This window comes from Pseudochaenichthys georgianus, chromosome 7, assembly GCF_902827115.2.
Source record: "Pseudochaenichthys georgianus chromosome 7, fPseGeo1.2, whole genome shotgun sequence".
Classification (NCBI taxonomy): Eukaryota; Metazoa; Chordata; class Actinopteri; order Perciformes; family Channichthyidae; genus Pseudochaenichthys; species Pseudochaenichthys georgianus.
In genome coordinates this window covers 38,920,313-38,933,536 of record NC_047509.1, presented here as the reverse complement: position 1 = coordinate 38,933,536, position 13,224 = coordinate 38,920,313, and the positions used below count along the sequence as shown (strand labels likewise).

At 43.9% G+C, this 13,224-nt stretch overlaps 1 long non-coding RNA gene across 1 annotated transcript; it reads left to right on the top strand.

Annotated features, from left to right (window-relative positions):
• Nucleotides 1-10,113: 10,113 nt before the first annotated feature.
• On the top strand, nucleotides 10,114-11,705 carry LOC139434136 (uncharacterized). Its single transcript, XR_011643567.1, has 3 exons — nucleotides 10,114-10,599; nucleotides 10,857-11,021; nucleotides 11,394-11,705. It is a non-coding gene; the product is annotated as an uncharacterized lncRNA (long non-coding RNA).
• Nucleotides 11,706-13,224: the final 1,519 nt, after the last annotated feature.

Genomic DNA, 13,224 nt, shown 5'->3' with positions numbered 1-13,224 from the left:
GTAAAGGTAAGGGAGAAATAGACTGTTATAAAGAGTATATTTTCTTCAAGAATGTTCTCAGTGACAGCAAGGAGGGCAGTATCTGTGGAGTGACCTGCCTTGAAACCAGACTGGTGCAGATCCAGAAGGTGAGAAACGGTAGAATATCAGGAGCGATAGTCTGAAGGAGGTTTGAAGGGATAGGGTCCAGAGGACAGGTGGTAGGACGGGCAGAGGTAATGAGGGTAAGAACCTCACTTGGAGAGAGAGGGGAAAAGGAGGTTCGTGTGTGGGTGAAAGGAGGGTCTGGTGACCCAGTGGTGAGTAGAGGTGAGTCAGAAAAAGAAGAGCGAATATCATCAACCTTTTTTTCAAAGTGGTTAACAAAGTCGCTTGACAGAAGGGAGGAGGGGGAAGGGGCTTTGGGGGGTCCAGGAGGGAGGAGAAGATGGAAAATAGTTTTTGGGGATTAGAATAGGAAGATTGGATCTTATCTTGAAAGAAAGTGCTTTTTGCCTGAGAGATCGAAGCAGAGAAAGAGGAGAGGAGAGTCATGGTGTTTGGATTTCCACCGTTTCCGCTCTGCTGCCCAAAGCACTTATATACTAATTAAGGGCTGGCTTATCGAAAGCCAGTTGAGTAGCACTTGAAATGTTTTTGCTCTATGAAGCCTGATTTACATATATGATTCTGTTTTCTTCAAGTTTGTATTTTGTTGGTCGAATGCACTTATTGTAAGTCACTTTGGATAAAAGCGTCAGTTAAATGTAATGTAATGTAATTGGTACCTGTTTATGTGGATAATTATGTAAATGATGCTGTATGATGTCCTTTTGTTGTTCTATTTATGTTTTTATTAGTGCTGTCAAAATTATCGCGTTAACGGCGGTAATACATTTTTTTAATTAATTGCGTTAAAATATTTAAATTTAAAATGTATAATGATGGTGGACACTTCACCTCCAGCAGGGCAGATGGCTGCACAAGTCCATCGGGAGATACTCCCAAAACACCGACTCATTCACAAAGAGACCAGACTCGAAACACTGTCACCTGATAGGCCTGCACAAAAGCCTTCACCCCTTCGGCCTCATTTACAACCCCCCAGTTGACAGCCATGACTCCGTCCAAGTTGTACCCCCCGAGCACCCTCTTCATAGGGGACGCGCATGGAGTGGATGAAAGTCCCGACCGCAGCACAGCACCAAACTTGCTGGCTGTCAACCTGCCCTGTCTGTGCAACTGCCACTGAGGATTTGTCCGCTGTCCTCCGGTGGCTGTCTGGATGGCAGCTTGCTGGTCTCTGCTCAGTCGCATTGAGGCAAGAATTGCCTCAAGCCCCCGACCCCCATGCCCCTTCACCAGCTCTGGCACGGTGACAATGGCCTGATGTTGAGGCCGCGGCTCTGGCTCAGGTGACAAAAGCCATGCCATGCCACACTGTGCGCCCCTCAGTGCAGACCTGAACCAGTCTACATCGTCAGTGGCGATGTCTCTGGCCAGTGGGTTGTATGTCTCCTCTCACTGTTGGTAAAGTTGAGACACCGGCTGGACTACTTTGGAAGTGCCAGGCTTCCTCCACTGGCACTCCACATCTGTGGAGCTGATCTGCCACATGGCACATATTGCCAATGCTGCAGCGTGGCTGCATTTGTACATCCCCCGTGCACAATCACACGTCGCGCATCGCGCCATCGTCTCCCATGCAGATCTGTACAAATAAAGTAAGTACCATGTTTGTTAGCATGCTATAATAGATTGAATGAGCAATAATACAAGGATGGTCCGGATCTGGGGGTGGGAGGGGTTATTTTTCCATAGTTTTGTCTGATTGTTGTTATTGTTTGTTTTTTCTGTATTTTTTGTAATTTGTGTTGTACTGGTTATGATTGTACATTGTATTTTTCTAAATGTGTATGAATACATTTTTGAAAAACATTTGATCAACAATAAAAAAGAATTTGGTCAGGATCTAGACTCAGTGTGTAGTTTATTAATTAATCAATGCTCTCTAGATTAGGAAAACACATACCAGTGTACCCGAGGGAGTCACACACAGCTGTGCCTAGCTAACCAAACAAATTGACAAGATAACCAAAATCCTTGAATCTACACACAGCAAATAAACTCAAATGACACAACGAGATGTAAAAGGAGATCAGACATACAGTATAGTCGATATAAAACTGGCCGCTTCAATCTGAAGAGCAACTAAAACAAAACACGGGAGTGTACCTTGTTCTTGTGAACACTAATGTTATCCACAGCATACACAGAGACCACGAAGTTCTTAAGGAGAAAACTAGTTACTGAAACAAAATACGTTAGTGTACCTTGTTAGCTAATGTTAGCTAGCTGACATTAACGTTACACATTGCACTCATATTACTCACCAACATCTTGTAAAGCCGGTCCGCTGCTCTTACAGAACCGACTAACTCCCCTTTCGTGTAAGTACAGCTCTCAACGTGTCCAGACTTGTAGTGATGTTCACCTCGTTTTATACTTTTATTCTCATTCTGAAAGAAACAGGTGACATTTGCTAATGTGACGGCCGTCTTTGTGATGGTGACACGTATTGTGCGAGACCAGAGACCTGTAGTTCACTCAGCGGTTTCACACAAAAAAATGTGTAACTTCACAGTTTTACGACACATTTTTATTTTTTTGACTTGCAAAATATTCTTTTAAATTGACAAACATCATATGTGTCATTCGTGGCACAATTCAAACGGGATCAAAAGATAACCTTTCTCTCTCCATTGACTTCAATGTATAATTTTACGCTTCCGGGGTCCCATGGAGGCTCCCGGAAAGGGAGGGACTTCGCCTCTCTATAAAACGGACAAGTCAAATCAAGCAATCTGATTGGTTATTAGCCGTGATATACTGAGCGTAGTAGAACAGTGTTACGACCCGCCTCCCTACTCAATAGTAGTGGCTCGTGAGGCAGTCCGCAACATAAAACAAAAGTACACAACACATAGGCACTAAACGGTGATCATACATTTATTGCCACAATCTTAAAAACATACACTGGAGGACAGGTAAACAAACAAAAAGACGGAGGGGACTTGGGCCAACCACACCACGGGCCGTAGGATCCAGAGCCTTCCTCCGCTACCCAAAATCACACAGAACCTAACGGGAGAAATAAAGCCGCGAAAACCTAACACTAACACGTCCTCCAGAAAACACAACAAAAAGGCAAAATAGCTCTGCCACAGCAGAGATATCAGGAGTAGTGATCGGGCTCCTTCTCCTTCAGTCCCCTCTTTTATGCTCGGCTGATTGTCAGCTGGGAACACCTGCGCCAAGCTCGGCTGAGTGACAACTGGGAACACCTGGGGAAGGCGGAGCCAGCTGTACCTGCACAGCAGAGAGAACAACAAAAAGGGGGGGAGTACGTAACACCCCCACCATGAGTTAGTGATTTTTTTCTTTTTTTTAAAAAAAAACAAAACAATCACAACAATCAACCTTAGTTGACAGACGTGCTCACCACGACTCATTCCACACACCCGACAGGTTAACAACACACAATACTACCATGCCATAGCCAGTGCCTCCTTTTCGATGGGGGAATACACCCGCTGGTGTCGATCAAATCTCCCGGAGCGGTACGACACAGAGCGCTCCACCTCACGATCAGCTCCAGTACATCTGCCCGCTGCGCGTCAGGCAAGTGTGCTAAATGTGCCTCAATGTTACCCAGAATCTCTGAGTTTCGCAGCCTCCCCTGTAACACCGCCTTCGATTGGACCACAACGTATTCATCCCCCCCCCCCAACTGACCGGGACTTCAGCGGTGACAGACGTGTCACTTTCAGCACTGGACAGCGCCACCATACAGGCAGCGACAGGTTTAGAGAGATCAGCACCAGACAGCTCCCCGGGTAGAACAATAGACTTAGCAGTAACAGCATCTGAGCCACTGCTCAAGTCAGTGGCATTCGCCCTCTCTGTATGGCTTCAACATATTAACGTGACAAAGCCTGCTCCTACGACCCGGTCAGGGGTAGCGATGAGATAGTCACGGTCACCGACTTTCTTGGTAACAACATAAGGGCCACTGAACCGGGCTTGCAAACTGGAACCAGAGATCGGCAGCAAGGCTAGCACTTTATCCCCTGGAGCGAATACCCTGTCCTTAGCCCGCTTGTCATACCAACTCTTCATTTCCCTTTGTGCATCAACCAGATTATCCTGTGCCAGCTCGCATGCACGGCGCATCCTGAAACGAAACCCACTCACATAATCCGGCAAATTAAGTGGCTCAGCCACACCCAGCCACTTTTCCTTCAACAGCTTCAGGGGACCACGTACATTATGAGCAAAAACCAGCTCAGACGGACTAAATCCTAGCGACTCTTGCACCACCTCTCTCACTGCGAACAACATTAAATGCACTCCCTCATCCCAATCCTTCTCAGATTCCAAACAGTACGCACGCAACATCGATTTAAGCGTCTGATGAAAACGCTCAAGTGCCCCCTGCGACTCCGGGTGATATGCACTCGAGTGGACATGACTAATAGCGAGCTGTTTGAGAGTCTGAGCAAAGACTCGAGACATGAAATTAGATCCTTGGTCAGTTTGAATTACCTTTGGCAAACCAAACACGGAAAAAAATTTCACCAGGGCTTTGACCACACTCGGAGCAGTGATGTTACGCAATGGTATGGCTTCAGGAAACCGTGTTGCTGCACACATGATGGTAAGCAGAAATGTATTCCCAGATTTACTGCGTGGAAAAGGGCCTACACAGTCCACGATCACCCGCTCAAAGGGTTCACCTACAACCGGGATGGGATACAGCGGTGCAGGAGGAATCGTTTGATTGGGCTTCCCTACACCCTGGCACACATGGCAGGTTTTACAGTATTGCACTACATCCCTCTTCAGACCAGGCCAGAAGAAATGGCGCAGCACTCGGTCATACGTTTTATTGACACCCAGGTGGCCAGCAAGCTGATGATCGTGAGCCAAACCTAAGATGTCACGGCGGTATTTAGCCGGGACCACCACTTGTATTTTCACACTCCAATCATCATCTGGTGACGCAAACAGCGGTGTCCATTTAGGCATGAGCACCCCGTCTTCGACAAAGTACCCCCGAGAGCCAATGACACCTTCTGATACCGTATCCTCCAACAGCAATGATAATTCCGCATCCGCCTTTTGATCTCTCACCAGCTGCTGACGTGCCACAGGCACAGTACCGAGACTTATCGTATCAGTCTTCACACCGTCACGCTGCAGGGGAGGGTCATTAAATGGCACATCTAGTTCTATAGCCATAAAGCTATCAGCCAGATCCACATCATTGCTAACCTCAACCTCACATTTGGACTTGGCGCGGGTAACGGCACAGGCGACATGTACATCAGGGAACTCTCGGACCACTTTATCTGAATAATTCCCCACAGGAACTGCAGTCACCTCCGGCTTAACTAGCACTCTGCCCCCGGCTAAATCATTCCCCAAGATCAAATCTACTCCCTCAATAGGAAAACATGACTGAACCCCGACAATCACCGGCCCTGTAACCAGATCTGACTCGAGGTGAATATAATGCAACGGTGAATCTACATACTGCATCCCAAACCCCCTCACAAGAACACCCGATTAACAGCCGACTCCTCCGAGAGGGGCAACACACCAGTCACGATAAAAGATTGTGATGCCGCTGTATCCCTCAAAATTGTCACTGGAATCCTGTTGTCCTTCCCAAGCGAAGACACTACTCCCTGCATAAGAAACGGAGCAAACACTTCCAGTTCTGACTTGAGTGGTCCCGGTCGAGAAGTATTGACGAAGGCTACTGTGTTTACATGCTTATTTTCATCCCGCAAAACATAGCAATTCGCAACAATATGACCTCTTTTCTTGCAGTAATGACACACTGGCCTATCCGTAGATCCCCAATTCACCTCTCCCGGTTTTTCCTCAGCAACTCTTGGCCTGCTGGACTGCCATGGCACTTTAGTGAAGACTGGGGTTTCTCTGATATTATTGTCCACAAACCCGGCCTGTGCCCTAGTCCTCTCACCGTAGACAGTCTTGTGAGTAAGCGCATATTCGTCAGCCAAAACCACAGCATCAAACAGTTTCACCGGTTTCTGCTCATTGAGGTATGTGGCTACTGTGTAAGGCAAACAGTTTTTAAATTCTTCCATGAGCACTAATGTTTTTAGGTCCTCTAGAGACTTTGTCCCCGTCGATGAGCACCATCGCTCAAACAGAACCTCTTTCTCACGGGCGAATTCCACATACGCTTGACAATCTTGTCTTTTCAAACCACGAAACTTTTGACGGTATGCCTCAGGCACCAGCTCATAAGCGCGCAGAATTGCAGCTTTCACCTGTTCATAATCCCGACTAACCTCCTCAGATAACGCAGTATACACCTCCTGCGCTTTACCCGCGAGAACGCACTGCAGCATAACAGTCCACATGTTCCCAGGCCATTTAAACGTTGTTGCTACACGCTCAAACAGGACAAAATAGCTATCAACGTCTTTTTCATTAAACACTGGGATAAACCGAGTATACTTGCCTACGTCAAAATCATGAGGTTGTGCAGACCCCAACTGCTGAGTCTGGTGAGACGTCAGCTCCAGCTCCCTCAAACGTAACTCCGCCTCTCTCAGTCTGTTGTCACTCTCCTTCTCTCTAACCATCAGCTTGCGCAGCTCTAGCTGAAGTTGAAGGTCGCTCACTTTCTGCAAGACCTCTGTCCCGTCGTCCATGGGAACCTCTACTTCCTCCTCTGACAATACCTCCTGCTCTATAAGCGCAGCCAACAGCTGTCCCTTAATGATCTGTTTCTTGTTCTGTTTATTGACTACAACGTCAAATCTGCCTGCGATCAGACCAAGCTGCTGTTTGCTACATGCATCCAACTTCCCCCGAGTCGGATCACCCACAAACCCCTCCAAGTCGAAATCCATCACTGCCACTCTACGCTATACAGCCAAACAAACAACAAAATGCTGTCAAGGGCCTTTTAGAAAGTAATGCTACTCACCACACAGCCTCCCGGACGAGCCCCCATATGTTACGACCCGCCTCCCTACTCAATAGTAGTGGCTCGTGAGGCAGTCCGCAACATAAAACAAAAGTACACAACACATAGGCACTAAACGGTGATCATACATGTATTGCCACAATCTTAAAAACATACACTGGAGGACAGGTAAACAAACAAAAAGACGGAGGGGACTTGGGCCAACCACACCACGGGCCGTAGGATCCAGAGCCTTCCTCCGCTACCCAAAATCACACAGAACCTAACGGGAGAAATAAAGCCGCGAAAACCTAACGCTAACACGTCCTCCAGAAAACACAACAAAAAGGCAAAATAGCTCTGCCACAGCAGAGATATCAGGAGTAGTGATCGGCCTCCTTCTCCTTCAGTCCCCTCTTTTATGCTCGGCTGATTGTCAGCTGGGAACACCTGCGCCAAGCTCGGCTGAGTGACAACTGGGAACACCTGGGGAAGGCGGAGCCAGCTGTACCTGCACAGCAGAGAGAACAACAAAAAGGGGGGGAGTACGTAACAAACAGGTAGAATTGTAAGTTACTTTTCACAACAAGTCAGTATCCCTCCGCGTCTGAGAAAGACAGTATACCGTTGGGCTGAAAACTGGAACAAGAAAGCAGCGGAGAAGTAACGGGGCAGAAACCCTCCTTTTTACGCAGCGGTCCAGACATAGACATCAAACGGCAAAACGTATTCAGTGTGCAGTTCTTTTGGCATAAGGGCAGGGATATCTAGATACTTTCCATGGTTTGACATAATGAGTTGTGCTACTTTTAAAGCAAGCAACGATGTTTTCAAATATGTAATCAAAGAGGTCTGCAAAAACACTATCGACCAATCAGATTGCTTGATTTGACTTGTCAGTTTTATAAATATATTTACATTTCTTCCGTTACGAAACAAACTTACAAAGCATAAGATGGAAACATTTAAGATTAACTTCGACCTCCGGGGGGGCCTTACTATGGAGGAGTGGATTGAGGAGTGCCTAGCTCCAGAAAAAAAAGCACCTAAACGACGACATGCAGAGCTACGTGAAGAGCAGGTAGACACTTCGCGTCGGGCCGAACGACGCCACTTAGCTTTGATATAATGAGCATATACCACGTCCTGTCGTGAGCTATTGCTTAAGTATCTACCGTCCAATTGTTTTTCTTTATTAAACACGTAAACGGAAGAGCGGCAGAGGTGTTTTTGCTTTTCACCTTACTAAATGGTCAAATGGTCCTTGGAGCGAGGGGCGGGGCGAAACTCACGGAAGTGATTTCAAAACAAAAGCACTCCTTTGCTAAAATCACACTCTGAATCACTACAGTATCCTGCTGAAGGGAGTAGCATGAAGCTGCAGCGTCGGAGACAGCAGTTGTAGAACCGCACTTGTAGAACCGCACACACAGGTCCCGCGTCACGGCGGCACGTGACGGAGCACGTTCACATGAATGTTAACGTCAATGCAGAGAATGTGAGTAATGTGAAGTGCTTTTACAGTTTTATTTGTTTAACATTAATAACAATTCCGGTGTCTTGAAATTAAGTGTGATTAGCTAACGTTAACTATGATAGTGTTAAGGCAATACAAACACACATCTGTTTGCTTATGATAGCTTCTAACCGTATTAAAGTCTCTAAAAACAACTATTCGTTAGCTATAGCTTTCGGCAAAAGCATTACCAAAAGCATTAGCTTCGTTAGCATATTTGATCATTTGTTTAATGAAACTAGCGTGATTTTGGCAAGCCCAACTAGGTGTCATAGTTGAGTAATTGAATCACTAATTACAGTAAGAGTGTGAGTAATGTGAATCATGTTTTTTTTTAAAGTTAACAACTATTCTGTTGTATTGAACAGCCATACAAGCAACAAGTGCTAAATGTAATCTGTTAGCCTATGATGACTCGCTGCAAAACCAACTGTTAACCATTTTGTGTATTTGTTTAATGAAACTGTATGTTATGGTTATGTTATTTGACAGAGGCTTTTATCCAAAGTGACTCACAAAAAACATAAAATAACCATAATTAACATTAGAATTTCAATACAAATAGTTACATAGTCAAGTTACATTACTTATTCCAATTTAACAGGGTAATTACTCATCTGTAACCTACTACATTTTAAAAAAGTAAACTTCCCAACCCTAATGATTAATTATAGTCAGCTAATTAATTAAACTTCAACGGATGACAAAAGCATGTCAATATGTCCACTACATTAAATCAGCAGTAGCCTAAGTTCTGTCTTCAGTGTAAATGCTTCTTTAATAGTCATTGTATTACAATTTGAATTCATTGTAAATAATCTTTACTGTGCTGACTGCCTGTTTACCGTTTATCAGACAGTGTCATCATTTTGACATGTTGTGTAATATTGCATGAGGTGTTTTAGTCAGTTATTGTTGAGATTATTAATGCATATCAATTGTGCACCAATGCCTTAGCCTATGCAATACTTTAGATGACGTCTTGTTCTTATTGTTTCAAAGGCATGGCCAAAGGTTTGCCTTCTGGACTCTGGAGGCCAGAAGCTTGCTGGAGGGAACCCTTCAGCCAATATTAAGAGTGCCACGACAGGTTATCTCCCTCGAGAGGGAACAGCAGACCCCGCCTCACCCCCAGTGAAGAAACAGCAGACCCCGCAATACAAATAAATAAAAATGTATTCTGAACTGAAATGCCTCTCGGTCAAACTGCTTGTTTATCTTTTGCAGGCTGGTGCATGAACACACTAACAGTTGTTTTTCAGTAATCTAGCACCTCTTCGAAGACACCTTTTGATTTATTAATAATAATAATGAAACGAGAATTATGATACTGTAGAAGGAACAGTGTTTAACAGTGTTGTTTTCTTTTGAATAATAATGAAACGAGAATTATAAACATACCCAAAACTAAATTAACAGTGTTGTTTAATATACATATAAAAGACTATATTTTTGAAATTCTCAACTAAATTAAGAGAATATATATATACATTCATGTGAATTTGCGTTGACCGTCACGTGCTCCGTCTCCGTCACGTGCCGCCGTCATGCGGGACCCCGTCACGTGCTCCGTCACGTGACGCGGGACCTGTGTGTGCGGTCGTGACGCGGGACCTGTGTGTGCGGTTCTGTAACTGCTGTCTCCGACGCTGCAGCGTCGCATATATATCTAGAAGCAAGCTTGCAGCATTTTTATAAACAGCATTTTGTAAACGGAGGAGCTACAAAAATGGCAACGTCGAAGAAAAGCACACGTGGTAGACCGAGGAGGTGACGACGTTCCTTAATCTCATTGGGGATGATAAAATCCAGCGGGAGCTCGACGGAACAACGCAAAATGTGAAAGTGTTCCAGGATGTCTCTGCACAGATGTCCGAACGCGGATTTTCGAGGACTTTCCTGCAGTGTAGGGAAAAACTGAAAAAGATGAAGAGTGAATATCGCCAAGTAAAGGACAACAACAACACGAGTGGTGCGGGTAGGAAACAATGGAAGTGGTTCCACTTGTTGGACCAGATTTACGGCCATAGACCGGCCAACGTTGGGAGGGAGGGAGGCCTGGACTCTGCAACGGCTTTACTGGAGTCCCTGCAAGGTACGCTCACTTCTAACAAAGAAGTCTATTTTATCCTTACATTAATGTTTGACAACCCATGCTTTTATGGAGCCCCGAAGAGCTACATAGCTAGCTAAGGTAGATAGCCTAGGCAGACAGCCTTAGCTAGAGCTATTGTTTGCTAACACCATATGTGCCATTGTTTACGTTCAGTTTTTCTTTGCTATAGTTGTTGTTGCTATTTACTATTGTGCTGCAGTAGTTTGTGGAATTAACAAGTCATTTTGCTGTTCTAGATGATTACATTGGGACTTGTGAGGAGGAACATTCCCGAACAACGGTTGATGGCAGTGTTCCGTCCACATCGTCATCGAATCCAGAACGGACCCCAGCCGAAGAATCGACACCAACTCAACCACCAACACCGAGTGCCATCACGACACCGCAGCGTGTGGTTCTAGGTAAGAAATAGAAATGGCAAAACGACTGGAATTGTGTTTTGTTTTTTTAAACCTTGGATGATTCATCGTCAGTAATTAAAATAAGCTATACCACTGTGTGGAAATGCTCTGTTACAAGTAAAGTCTTAGCTAGTAAGCAGCTAGTACAGTTGTGTGTGACATCCTATCATATACATATATTTATATTCATTATCAACAGGCTGGATATAATGTAATTCACTTTCACAATCATTGTAAACATCTAGGGCCAGAACTTTCTTTAGTTCACCTTACTGTTGTTCTGTGTATACATGTTATTCTTATATCCTTGTGTGACCTGTACCTGTCCAGTGTTTTTTCCTTATTGCTAATTATTATCTTATTGTCACCCAGGCAAGAGGAAACGAGGAGGAGAGGATCGGGCCCAGCAGGAACGGCACCATGACTGGGCAGCCGACGTGGCCCGTCTCCTCCGTGATACTTCAAAAAACCTTAATAGTTATTGTACATATTATATATTTTTTATCTAGTTAATTTTTAAATGCAACATTTGTACTTCCTTGTTTATTTATTTTCTTTAAAATGTTCATTTTATGTTTATTTTTACAATGCTATGTACATTTATGCTGGCTGCAATACAATTTTACATTTTTTATTTGTATTGTTTAATGGCATGCCTTTTTGATAAAAAATTGTTTTTGTATTTTTATACTGCCATCAATAAAGTACTTCTTTGACTTATCTTATCTCTTGTTGATAATGAATGGCACCCAACAGAAAAAAATCAGATTCACATAATCTTGATTTAGAGAAGATATAAATATACATGAATTTATAAAGCAATAACAAACACCATCAGTTAGGAAAAAGCCCATTAGTTTTAAGAGATTTAAAGCAAGAAATTGAGTTTGCTAGCTTGAGGTCCTCCTCTAAAACATTATTACATGTTTATTTTGTAATAGTATTAAGAATACATAATACATGTAGAAATTGCTCAATTGTAATACCCTCGTTCTACTAGACTCAAACACATTCCTTATATAATTATTTCAAAGACGAGAGAACAAAAGAAACCTATAACCCATTCAAGCAAGCTTTTAACATGAAAGATTGAGGTTATATTTTAATATATTATTTTATGTTGTGGATACTTTAGCCTCCATCCATGTTTACAATTGTCCACACTATTTTACAATTGCATTTATGAATATAGTTTTGCTGTGTTTTACACTTTAGTATTTATGTTTATAGTTAGCTTTGATATTCGCTTAATTTATTAGAAAGATATTCTTTTCATGATCTGATATTTCCTCAAATGTACTTATTATGGGGCATACTTACTGGTGCTTGAAATTCAAATATTTACTAAATATTCAATTCAGATAACATTTGTTTAAAACGTTTGACAAACACATGTATATGAAAAAAAAAGTTTATTTATGTTCAATACAATGAATGCAATACAATGCATATGTAGGTATTCAGGTAGCACATCAAACCCTCTCTGATGTCAGTGCCCTCCTCCTCTGCACCTTGAGCCACTGCTACCCCAGGCTCTGCTGCTGCTGGTGCATTCCACCCATCATCATAGTCCTCTCCATGACTCTCGCAGAGGTTATGCAGAGCACAGCATGGATTTCACCAGAAACAAGTAAACGATCGCTTCTACATCCTCCATTGTTGTGTGTGTTTTGTGAGTTGTGTCGCATTGAAGATGACGCCACTGCAGTTTTACCCAGCATCGCTCCGCCCAAAAAGCCGATCGCCCCGCCTACACTGCGTTGCTACCCCAGGTCCTAAACTGTAATGGAAATGCGCCGCGGCCTCCGACGGCCAGCGAGGCAGCCCGAGGCCTGAGCGAGGACGCTTAGGGACGCTTAAATGGGGCTACCCCGCTGCAGTGGAAATGCGCCATAACTGTACGGAGGCTCAGTCATTGGTACATGTTCATTTATAAAGCCATGTTGGGTAAACTACCTTTTTATATCTGCTCTCTGATCTCTCGACAAATTGAAAGTACGTATTGCCTGAGATCTCATGATGTTGTTTTATTAAATGTGCCAAGTGCTAGGACTGTCTTAGGGAAGAAAGCTGTTAGATGTGCAGCTCCACTAAATTGGAACAGTCTGCAAACCTGTTTAAAACTGAGCACTTTGGTTCCCCTGCATCATTTTAAAACTCGGCTGGGTGACATGCTGTTTGATACTCATGGTACCTGTCACTG